Source organism: Dioscorea cayenensis, chromosome 12 (genome assembly GCF_009730915.1).
Source record: "Dioscorea cayenensis subsp. rotundata cultivar TDr96_F1 chromosome 12, TDr96_F1_v2_PseudoChromosome.rev07_lg8_w22 25.fasta, whole genome shotgun sequence".
Classification (NCBI taxonomy): domain Eukaryota; kingdom Viridiplantae; phylum Streptophyta; class Magnoliopsida; order Dioscoreales; family Dioscoreaceae; genus Dioscorea; species Dioscorea cayenensis.
The window spans coordinates 6,325,896-6,334,024 of NC_052482.1; the positions used below are offsets into that span (position 1 = coordinate 6,325,896).

An 8,129-nucleotide genomic window follows, 5' to 3' on the forward strand; every position below is an offset into this window, starting at 1 on the left:
TGTCTTGCGGGCATTCTCATGACGGTAAGGTTGCCCATAAGCAAAACCCAAGGCTTTGCTATTTCTTTAATACTCTGTGCTAGAATACTTACTACACTAATTGCTATAATACCTAAGGCTCTAAAATGTTATTTCCGTTGCTTATTTCTTTCTAAATTGCATTGTCGAGCTCACCTAGGCTTCTTTGAAACCAATGAAACCACAAAAGGGCATCGATTCATCAAAATATACATGAATAGTATAAAATGTAAATGTATAAAATATGTATATTTAGGCGATTATCACATCCCTAGATGTAACTTTGACAAGGTCCCCTTGCGTATAGCCCGCAAGTGCACGGGTTTGTCGAAGTAATAATCCCGGGTGAGCGGGTATCGAATCCACAGGGAGTAGGGAATAAAAATACTTAATTCGATTCTTAGCTATGTGAAAGATCAATGATAATGAATGTGACAATGATTCAATTCTCAACAGTAAAAGCAACAAGTAAGAGAGCAAAAGTAAAGAAGGGGGTAAGGCAATCGATAAAGATAGGGTACCCGGACAATGCTTCACCAAGGGTAATTGTTTCAAGTGCAAGAACCCTCTATTATGCTTCCTAATCAATGCAATGGTGAGTCATGGAAATCCTTAATTACATAGTCCCAAATCTAAGGTCAACTATGCCTAACTCTATACATGTCCCGGAGGAGAAATCGAATAATTTCAACACCTCGCACTCGCATAGAGTTGCAATGAGCTCTAGAGATTCCAAGTGATAAATCTCTTCCTAATTATAGACCTAACCCTTTTGTCCAGGTGGAAGGTCCCTAACCAAAATTAAGCCCTAGATGCTAAGATCACCTCAATGCTTCACTCCGTTGCACGCGCAACTAAGCACCAGCGGAAGTTCATCCCTTAGACCATTCACTCTATTATGGCCGCAAAGAACTCAAGGAACGGAGGTAGAATCTATCATGCCGGAGGGGAAATGGGACGCTCCTGTACCTCTCGACTCACCCTCTCAACCCTCTCCAACCTAGATTTGTCTAACGCTCGTGGTGTGTCACTCACTCACAAGGTTACTAACAAGAACTCTCAACCCTAGTGTCACTCTAGGGGAAATGTTCATACAATCAAGCATTCAAGGTTGGAACTCACAATAAACATCAATTTATTGAAAGCATAATAAAGAGGTTCAAAGAAACAAATACATCCTAGGGTTCACAATACCCGAGTACCCACTAGGGGTTTAGATCTCCATGGAGCTAAGTACAATCAAAGAAATAGAATGTAAAAGCAATAAATCCATAAAGAAACCCCGTCGATAGTCGTGTCGATGGTCTTGTGGAAAGTCCTCTACTCGTTGTCCAAGGATTCCCTCGTCCGGTATAGGATCTACCTCGACAGAAGCTCCCCTACCAACCTTCTTCCTAAGGAATGACGATGTCGGAGCCGTAGAACCTCTCCAAAACCTTTGCCAATACCCCTCGAAACCCTAGCCGAAGCCCTCTCTCAAGTTAGGGAAAAGATGGAGAAAAGAATACCAAAATCGGGGCTGAATTGGCTTTAAATAGGGCTGGAATCAGGCGACTACACGGGCGTGGATGCTCCACGCGGCCGTGCAGAATTTCCACACGGGCATGGATAATTTCCACACGCTTGTGTGGATTCTCTACTTCTCTGATTTCTCGGGCGGCTGTGAACAGTGCTGCTACAATATATGCTGCAGTGCTCTGCTACAGTGTTCGGCCTGAATAGCTTCCTAATTCCATACTTTCATCGGGGTAACGCAAACGGGCACACGTTCACATCGTGGATCACTTGCTTCTTCAATGGTGTACACGTTGGTGGAGATCTTGTTCTATCTGCGTAAGTCGGAATGCTCGAATGTGACTGCCTTTGTGCCCCTCCAAATAGATGTGCCCACTCGAATACGAGGAGGTTGGCACACACTCTAGCATCTCACACCTGACCTATGTCTTCGCGTTTGAACCTTAGCAAAATTTCCTCCAAAATTGGTGCATTATGATCTATATTAGCCTATTTCCTTCATACTCGGCCTCACAACCCTACCTGCATAAAAGTAACATAAAAACACACATATTAGTCTAAAAACCCAAGAAAAGTAATGCTCAACATAAGGAAAAAATGCTTCGCATTCATATCACACAAGCACTTATCAAACTTCTACCACTTGCTCATTGTTCCTTTCATTCTCATAAGCTACCTATAAAGATTCTCATAACTGATTCCCAATTCACACATGTGACAGACCAGTGTGACAACCCAGAAGAGGTCCAACACTACCTCAACTCTAGATCACCATAAGGCTAACCTGCTCCCTCTACAATACATCTATAATCACAAGGAATAACTCAACAATAAATACATACATCAATCATCCTACCCATGCTCATTAAATTGACACCAAGGTAAGAAATATAAGTAACCACCATATCATAATGATAACGACAACAACAAGCCCAACACATAGAGTATACCTCTCATACATAACATGGACCAGACTGACATACAAAAAGTATTCCAAAAAGGAAGGACATAATAAGGTTCAACAATACATAGTGGACCTCTCATGATACATGCCAAGGATATAAAGCAACATACATAACTCAAAAGGGGAAATACAAACACAACTCTTGCCAAGCACTTCACGCCTTCACCCTTACGCTGTGCTATCACCTGGGAGGAAGAAAGAGGGGGTGAGTAACTATGTTACTCAATTATGGGTTAAACATGGGACTATAACTCAAGCATGATCAAATGAAAGTAAGATACCATAAAAATGTTTCAATTCTTAATAAGAATAAAGATGCTTTAAATAACAATTATAACATAAGAATATAAGCTTTCTCAATGAAATGCAAAATAAAATCCCTTGGAAATCATCAAGAAATCCATATAATTCCGGAATCCAATTTTCACACATTCTTTTCAATAGCTTCTTATGTCAAAATGCTTAAAAATAAATAAATCAACAAATCAAGATAATCAATAGTATCCAAAATGGCCTCAAAAACCCTCCATCTCTAATTGTGACCTCAGTTAGGTCTGGAGCCACTAAGATGTGCATATCTTGTCATTGGTCATTGGGAAGTCCTTGTGGTGACACCGAATAACCCAACTATATCCAAGTCAGGGGTCTACGTTGTCACGTCCCGACCCGCGGGCCCGCCATGTGACAACCGCCACGACGATCCCGAGGAGGGACACACACCACTCAACCCTCGAGTCATCGCAAGGCTCACAAACTCCTGCTAAACAACACCACAATAATAAAAGTACCAAAAGCAAAACTTTCACTCGAAGAGTCAACCGTAAACTGAAAGATATACAAATCACAGTTACAGAGTTAAGAACACCAGTGGATCCACTGCAATCATACAATGCAATCTGATTAACAGTAAATAAACAACCTGACTTGGGATACAAATTGCCAAACACTTCGCCTCGCTATGACGACCAAAACCACTAAAACCTGGAAGGGAGGAGGGGGTGAGTAACCATAGTCACTCAGTGAATGGGTTAGTACAAATCTAACATAATATCAAAACAAATCGATGAAATTCCAATAAACACATTCTACAATAACATAAATGAACAGGAACGTTCACATTTGCAACACAATGAAAATACAGGATATGAAACCTTGGTATTTAGAAACCAAAACATACATTCTCACGAGTATAGACAAAACATCAACACGTATAAAACAAATGCTTCGATATAATTTCCCAAAATGAGTAGAAAACCCAACTTAAATAAATAAAATCCTCGATAATCACAAATCCTCAATTCTGCATGATATATGTTCGAAAAGCATTAAGATATCAAACATGCTATGTGAAAGATCACACTTCGAATATACCAATTGCAAGAAAATAGAATTTTCCTCAAATATTGAAATTTCGTCTCGATCAAATAAACAATGGCCTAAAAACACTCTCTCTAACTTTAGCCACCGTCGCGACTAAGTTGAGAGCCGTCAAGGTCTTCGCACCCTTGACGTTGGCCCACCGGTCCCGTGTGGTGACCCCGGGATCCCGATGTCTCATCCAATCAGGGCTCTACGCTCCCACCTGATCTGGACAAATCAACACTCAGGTCCACCACGCCACCTCTAAAGGCTGGCCCGTGGGGACCCACTACTGCAGTAGTCGGGCCTTAGCCCGCCGTCACCATCCAAACCAACATAAAGCTGTAGCAATAATACAATCTGAATCACTCATGTCACAGGGTCCTTATCCAGGACAAGCATTCACATATCGGGAATAAACATTATTTCCACAAATCCAAAGCCAAAGCATAGCAATGCATGTAAACTTTCAAAAAGTATTCCAATCCCGATGTGCCAATACATTCAAAAACATTTCTGTCCAAATGTCAAGAATAAAACAATAATATGTGAAGCTCTGAAGCATTGCTTTAGACAATAAAACCAGCCAATATTAAACGCATTATAATATCCACAATCTAGAAGAACATGCCATTCAGAATTAAAAACCCTTTTGTTTTCATAACCATAAATATCAAAAGCATGCTTATACAAGTGAAAGGTTTTACAAACCATTTCTAAAAGTTGATGCCAACAGTGTAGAAAAGAAACATTAAGTTTTGAAATACAATAAAAAGTCATCAAAACAAGCATAGCTTTTTGTTCTAGTTAAACCTCAAGTTACTTAGGATCATTCTAGCTTTCTCTTTCTTGACTCACTAAGTTTTTCCTCCAAATACAAGATTAATCCCCAAGGTCTAGTCTATCACAACCTCTAAATACTTTTACAAGTCATGAAAATATGTTCATCTCATCACATATATTTACACCTACCAAGATACATTGATTAAATCCTACTTTACACATCATCAGGTATTTACTTTCACAAGCCTTTACTATTCGAGCCTCTCTTATACTCAACAATGTCTTAGATCCTTATCATAGTGCCATTACCTCAACATTAATATTTACTTCATCTATAATAATTTCATTGTCAAAATACTCACAAGTTGACTATCTCCTCTAAGGATGTATTAAATCAAACTATTATTAAAAAAATTCACGAGGGAATATTCGGTCTTTTGCAATTCAACACTTGTCACATATATAGCTCAAGCTATTCATCATCAACCTTCTAAATAAATTCCATTTAGAATAATAATCATAATCATTGGCATCCACCCGATATATATATATATATACATATGTATATCCCGATATGATCAAACTACAATTAAGCACCCTACACTATGCTCACAAGAACAAACCTCATCAATTTGTGAGAATCCTACAACATAAGTGTAATTATGTCACCCATGGTTCTCAGATATTACAAAGAATATATTAGCATAAATCTCACTGACTAGCCAAAATCATATATAAGGTTCCACAAGTTATTCCAATTCCAATATACTAGTGTAGTCATATACCTTAGCATTCAAGACTTCATCAGGTTCCATGTACCATGTTTATCACATCATGCCTCAAAACTTCAGAAATTATGCATCATTAGGGAGATTAAATTATCCATTGAACATACATAATCAATTTTACTTATAACCCATAAGCTCCATGAACTTGTTGTAATAATCAGCAATTTCCATTCATCCACCAAGCATGTATATCCTCAAGTTCAATCTCAACTAACGCAAGTACAACATTAACAAGCTTTCTCATGATTTTTCAGAGACTAAACCACAAGTCATTTTAAATTAACCATAGTCTCTAGTGGTCATCTACACTTTCTTTTCTCCTACAGCTAGTGATTTGAAAACATGATAAAGCCATGGAAATCATTTCAGAAAAAACAAATAAAATATTTCCGATACTAAATTACAATTGTGCACTCAACATAACCCACTCACAGAACATGTTGCCTCGCGTAGAGACGCGCACACTGATTGGTGGTTTCCTTCCACTTGGAGGATGCTTCGCCACCTAGATACAAGCAGGGAATCCAAATTCTAATGAACATAATAATGATAATCACAAGAAAAGGTATAAAAATACAATTATACATGTCTAATACAAAACATTAGGATTTTAGGGCAAAACATCGTCATTTTGGATCCAAACGATCTCAGAATGGAGTAAAACTAGTTCCAATGAGTTCAGGGTAAGAAGAGCTTCAATGTGAACCAAATAAATACCAGAAAAGACTCAAAATTTTTGGTGCTACAGTAACTTCGGAATTGCTACAGTAAACCCGAACCTTATACTATGGTTTTCTCCCAAATTACAACTCTAAATCAAAAATTTTCTTCTACAACATTCTCATACATGCATTATAAATCATTGGCTTCAATTTAAGCCTATGAATCATCATATCCATGAAGAAATCAAAGTTTTTATACAATTCTAAAAACAAGGAAATACGGAAGAAATACAAAACAAAAACATTGAATCTTAGGCTTACCAGATTCGGGAGTGAGAGAGGAATAAGTTTGGTATTGAAGTTCGCCGGAAATTCTCGCCGGAAAGATTTTTTTTTTTTTTCTAGGTTTATGCTCGGCCGAACAAGAAGAACAAGAAGCAAGGAAGCAAGAAGGAAAAGAAAGTTCCAGGCTTTTCTCATTCATTCATCATCTTTTTTTTTATATATATATATATATATATAGGAAATGACCTAATTGCCCTCTTAATAGAAAAATCATATAAAATGGATCCAAATGACGGAATTGCCCTTGATTTTTCACATAAAAGCTACTATGCAAACATGCAAAAATGCCACTACTACTAAATGACCATTTTACCCCTAATGCAAGCATAAAAATCTAAATAGGCCCGAGGTCTAAATCAGGACAAGGTACAACATACGCTCCCACCTGAAATGGCATAACCGGTTTGACAGTTTTCCACACCACCTCAACTATGTCAGCCTGTGGAAAACCATCCACGTCTTACTGTAGTAAGTACTGGAACTCGGCTCCCATGTCACCATCAAAAATTTAAATAACAGTATAGCCCGTAGGCTCAACATGTTAGCATCATTCTCATCGAGATATCACAAGTGTTCATAATTGCAATTCTCACTCCAAGAGTGAATAATGTGATTATAGCATTTCACTGAAGCCATTTTCATCAAGAACATCATGCAAGAATATCCTTTAAAAATATACTTCAAATATAGCATCATCACAATGAAATTCAACTTGGTTTATACATGCCTTTTTGGTCATCATAACAAGAACGTCAAATCTCTTAAAAATGCACACTTTGAAACATATATTTCAAAACACGGGGTTTCCAAACCACAACTAGTGTGTATACTTTACAAGTATTCATGAAATAAGCTAAATCATAAATCATCATGATTTCTAAACTCCATGTAAAACCTTTAAAGAGATTTAGCAATAAGGAGTTTATCATTCAAAGGCAAGAAACTTGAATATTAGAAAAACATGCATGATTTATAGTCCATAATTAGTAAATCCCACTCTCAAACTTGGCGAGCTAGAAAGCTCCAGTGTTACTTCTCCACCGGCACTTTCTTATTACTTGGAGTGTCACCTCTTAGAAGTAATTTAACAAACCAAAACATTAACAAAACATCATCAACAACTTTTTCATTTGAAATAAATGAAAAAATGCTCAAAATGGGAAAATGATTGTTTCTAGGTTTTCTAAACTCTCTAACTAGAAGATCAAGCAAGAATAGATCTCTCACAACCCTTAAAACAAACAAAGAAAGCAAGGAAAACCTAACTCGGTTTGGTGCTACAGTAAATCCAAAATTAAGGGAGAAGATGGTTCAAGGATTCCTCCATATCAATGTCATACAAATCAACACAAATACTGCTCCCAAGCTTTATTATCAAAGAAGAAGAAAAGGAAACAAGAATTAAGCTCCCACTTGAGTCCACAACCAAACCCTAACTATACTCATCCAAAGAATAAAGAAGTAACAAGAAAGGATGGAAGCTCACCTTGAGTCAAGAGATGATCATACTTCTTGATCAAAGAACAAGCCCAAGAATCCCCTCCAAAATCAACCCTTAAACCTCAAAGAATGGTAGAGGAAGAGAGAAGGAAACAATGGGAGGCTTTTAAGAGAAGAAAGTTGTGAAAAATGAGCTCAAACAGGTATAAAATCCCTAAAACTATGCGTGTGCGGCCTCGTGTGCGGCCGCACACC

The 8,129-nt window shown here is 37.7% G+C and overlaps 1 long non-coding RNA gene across 1 annotated transcript; it reads right to left on the reverse strand.

Moving 5' to 3' along the window:
• Positions 1-3,203: 3,203 nt before the first annotated feature.
• Positions 3,204-5,934, reverse strand: LOC120273004. Its single transcript, XR_005540485.1, has 3 exons — positions 5,860-5,934; positions 3,417-3,478; positions 3,204-3,254 (listed from the first exon to the last, which is right to left on the reverse strand). It is a non-coding gene; the product is annotated as an uncharacterized LOC120273004 (long non-coding RNA).
• Between the last annotated feature and the right edge of the window lie 2,195 nt (positions 5,935-8,129).